The sequence below is a fragment of the Carettochelys insculpta genome, chromosome 20 (assembly GCF_033958435.1).
Source record: "Carettochelys insculpta isolate YL-2023 chromosome 20, ASM3395843v1, whole genome shotgun sequence".
In the NCBI taxonomy this organism is placed as follows: domain Eukaryota; kingdom Metazoa; phylum Chordata; order Testudines; family Carettochelyidae; genus Carettochelys; species Carettochelys insculpta.
Window position 1 is genome coordinate 7,847,504 of NC_134156.1, and position 4,747 is coordinate 7,852,250.

Below are 4,747 nucleotides of genomic sequence, written 5' to 3' on the forward strand. Positions count from 1 at the left end.
GAGCATGTCCATGTCTGCTCTGATGGCTTTTGAATTAGAAGCTAGTGGTCAACTGACTGGCCAAGCATCCTCCAAAGGAAACATGTTTTGCTTCACTGCAGGGGCCAGAGCTCTACACGTATGTGGTTGCACATGGGTCAAGGTTGACTTGGTCTGCTTCACCAGTTCAGTCACGTATCTGCGCAGAGACAGAAAAATACATTCCTCTAAACCCAGTCCCATGATCTGTGCAGCCCGGCATAGGGGGGAACTGTCTCTCTGGTGCGTCACCTCCTTCCCCGCCACCAGCTTCCCAGTGCTGGGATTCTGGGCAGCACCCTTCCTGTTTTGTACAGATATTTTAAAATTCTGAATAAACCCTTTCCAAGGGCAGCTGGGGACGTGACACTGAGAGTTACTCGGAGCTTTGGTGAACCCACAGGGACCCTGCCAGCAAATGCAGCAGTTCAAAAAGTGTCAAGCTTATAGTGCATTTCAGGGCTGTTGGGATGAATGGCTTGGAGACGCACTCCCCCACCCCTGTTGGTCACTGTCGGGCAGGCGGGATGCTGTTAGCAGGGGTTGGAAATAGAGATCACATTAGGATGACCAGGCTGTCTCTAGTTTGAAAACGGGGGCAAAGGGGCTGGCTCCTACCCTGAAATGAAGAGCACATGCAAACCACAGGTGTAGTCCAAACTCACCTTCCTTCCTGTAGGCCCTGGGCAGGTTCTGTGTGGTGTTTGTAAATATGGGTCAAAACCAGAACTCAAATCTGCTTGGATAAAGGCTGAGAGACGTTAGCAAGCCAATGTGTGGGGGACTCCCACAGCACAGACGACAGTGCGTCTGGTGTGTAGCCACACACGGGGGCCTACCAGCCTCCACAGCTGTGATCGCAGCACCTACCCCCAGCCTTAAATCAGTCCCCCAGGATATTAACACCCTTCTCCGACTTTCCAGGACTCCAGCTGGGTCTTGCCTGAGCGACCACTGCATGAGCTTCCTGGCTTGTCTCTGTGGTGTCCCTCCTGTAAAAGGAGTGAGACACGTAGACTGGGTCTGCGCTAGAGAGTTTTCTCAACATAACTCGAGGAGGAAGCCGTGCTGGTCTATACACCATCAAAACAAAAAGCAGTCAAGTAGCACTTTAAAGACTAGCAAAATAGTTTATTAGGTGAGCTTTCGTGGGACAGACCCACTTCTTCAGACCATAGCCTTAAATATTGAGTCTGTTCTGGTCTGGCTATGGTCTGAAGAAGTGGGTCTGTCCCACGAAAGCTCACCTAATAAACTATTTTGCTAGTCTTTAAAGTGCTACTTGACTGCTTTTTGTTTTGATAACTCAAGGAGCGTCTAGGAAGCCTTCTGTCGACAGATTCTCGACAGAACTCTGCATTTGCCTCGACAGCATTGTCCCTCCAAAATCCGAGGCATAACGATCAGTTGACAGAGTACTGTCACTGTAACTGCAGTGTGGACGCCGGTATTGACAGGGAGGGTTTCTGGTTGCTGGGCAGCCCTCTTTGCAGAGCTGCTATTCGGCTTTTTGGCACCAGAGGCCAGTGCAGCCTGGCAGTTCCCTGTCAACAGAGGTTCTGTCTCGATTTCCCTGTTGCCAGTTACTTTCTGTAGCCGTAGTGTTTGATACTCATATGACGATGAGTATTGGAGAGGGAGCCATGTTAGTCTGTAACTTTGGGAGCACCAAGAAGTCCTGTGGTGCCTTATAGACTTACATATTTTGGAGCATCAGCTTTTGTGGGTAAAGACCTGCTTCATCAGATGCATCTGTTAGTCTGTAAGGTGCCACAGGACTTCTTGTTCTCATATGATGGATGTACCACCTTCAAGGCCAGCTGGCTGCCCGGGGATTTCTTCTTCCTGACAGCCTGGGCAGCCTACAAATCTCTGTGGTCAGGGTGGAATACGCCTCTGAGGGCAGGACGCCTTTGCTGAGGGCGCACAGGGGATTTATTGGCTGCTCTCTGTAATGGGATAACCTTGGCCTGGTTTTTCTCTAATCAAGCCATAGACCAGCAGTGCTGCTGGGAGAGCGCAGGCAGCAACTTAACTTGATACGAAGCGAGTGTGTGTAGCCTGGACTCTGGAAGAAATAAGAGCCTTTGAGGAAGGTGGCTGTGGACAGAGTGAGCAGCAAGGACCAGAAAGAGGGGGAGGATCAGGCTCTGTTTATAACAAACTCGAGTTTTTCAGCTCAACCTCTGCAGATGCTGACACTGGAAGGAGAAGGACCTGTGGGGGGAGGTCTCTGTGTATTGTGCTGCTACTGGTTTTGTGGATGGCGAGATGCTGGCCCTGGAGCCTGGCTCCCTGTGACGCTGTGAGAAGCTCTAATCGGAGTTGCTGCAAGCAGAGCCTCTCCCCTGCACTAGCAACTCAAACATCCTTGGAGGAGGAAGCGGAAAGAGACCAGCAAGTCAGGTCCCTCCCTGGTCTAGGGCAAAGGGAGGTGAAGAGCCTTTGCTGTGCCCCCTCGGAGCTGGGGAGGGGACCTTGCAGCAGCCAGCCCAGGCGAGGCTGATGAGGACGCAGAGGTGAGGCTGGGGACACTGGGGATGTGAACTGATGGGGGCAGATCTAATAATGGCAGGAAATGGAGTTAAACGGGCAGAAGGAACTCGTACATGAGGGGCAAAGTCACCCGTCCCAGGAAATTTGGGAGAGTGGGAAACCCCAATTACCGACACACACACACACTGGAGCTGGGCAGAAGGTGTTCAACAAAAGACAGGCCAAAAACACCACCACCCTGTAATCTTTTCTTAAACCCCCCCAGAACTCATGGTTCTTGTCACCTGGAGTTCGGCAGAACTGCGGTGGGGTTCTCAGCCCAGGCTCTGCAATATGCACTGTGGCAGTTGAAAGGCCCTGGGCGTGTGTCTGTCGGGTGGGGGGCAGTGAGTCCCACCTGGAGATTTTGAGGGGGTGGGGTGTGAACTTTTAGGACCAGGCAGAAAGGGGAGGGCCAGGTGGAATGATTAACTGGAGCTGGAGGATAGCGGACAAAGCAGCTGGTTTCCTGCATACAATACAGAAGCAATTGGCTTTTATTATTTCCAGAGAACTGCGAATTGGTAAGTAGAGAGAGTGAGTAACTCAATTATAAACCAAGCAGAGCCTGCGCTGCAAGAGCTTCCACTTGGGAGGGAAACAAACCATTCAGGTGCTAGTAACTGTTCTGGCTTTAATCTCCCGGCGTGCTGGAGCGTTCCTCGTATCACGCACCAGCAGCTCCCTCTGACGCAGCCGCGTGCTCCATAGACAGTTAAAGAGGGAATAACAGAACGACTGGCCGGCGTGGGTTGGACGCTGCTCCAGCGTGAGTGGTGGGCAACAGGGCATGAAATAGACAAAATCTTAAAGATGTGGTCTGTGGTGATTCGGTTTCCCAGAAGAGCTTTGAACACCCAACTCGCCAGCCTCAGACTGCATCCCTGGGGCCTAGCGTGGAAGGCTTCGTGGCCCATTGCGACTCTGCCCTGTGCTGGGTGTTCAGTGTGTTACTGTCTGGCCCGCGCTTCCCCAAGGGAACCTCCAGGTGGGTCTTTTCATCTGGGGCCGTTAATTTCACTTGCTGCATTTGGGGCCTGCTCTGAATAGTGGCAGTGGCCCCCAGGCTACTGATCTGCAGTGCCAGGCTTTGTTGGTACGGGGCTGGTTGCCCCTGCAGTTGGGCTGTGCAACGACCTCCCAAACGCATGATGTGGTCTTTTGCAAAGGTGGACCATGGAAGGAGAAGGCGCAGGGTGTGTGTCTCCATGGCAGGGGGAGGACTGCGATTCCCAGCCAGAGATGGGGAGGGGAGGAAACTTCTGCTGCAGGCAGAGCTCCTTCCCCCTCCACCAGCAACTCACGTTCTGGGAGGAGGGAGAGGAGAGAGACCAGCCGGTCTGGTCCCTTTCTCCCAGCTGAGCAATGGGTTCAGCCCTTCTGGCAACTCCCTGCTACCAGCCAGTGTAGGGCAAAGGGAAGTGAAGAGCCCTGGCTGTGCCTTCTCCTGCCAGGCAGGGGACCTTGCAGCAGCCAGACCAGGCCCAGTAAATTGGAATGAACCACCAGCGGAGGGGCAGAGGACTAGTGTTGTTCGGGCCCAGGAGAGATTCAAACGCCAGCCAGCCAATTAGTGGAGCATCCACCGTTGGCGGCGTGTTTCTAGGGGTGGTGCGCATCTGCACACGCCTTGCGCACATAACACAATTTATTCCACCCCTGGATGTAAAAACGGGGAGCGCTGCTGGGAACGGGGGGCGTGTGAGCTAATGGGGACGGGAAGGCTGGTCGCCCCCGTGATGGAAGGCTACAACCTTCTAGGAAGCTGCTTTGCAACATGCTTCATTTCCGCTAGCAATCCCTCCCCAGGGCCCAAGGCTGGGGGGAGACCGGCGAGGGCTCTGTGCAGGAAACCTCCCATGTTCTGCTTCCTCGAACCAGCAGGGAGCAGGAGTGCCGCATGGAGGGTCTGTAGCTCCTCTGGTGAGCCAGGGTGTCTGGCATGGATATCCCAGCCCAGTATTGTGGTCCTGTAACAGAACAGAGGGAGAGGAGAGGGGTGCAGGGCTCTGCCTGGCTTGCAAAGGAGACCCCTGTCCCTGCAGAAAAGAGCTGTTTTGGTTGAAAGCTGAGAACTGCTGTCAAAAGGTAAACAGAAACCAACCCACACCAAAAAGCCAGCCAGCAGCGTGATGCTGAGCGAGGCGGCTTTCTCAGCCTCCCAGGCAGCCGCCAGAGCGAGGGGCTGGGGGAC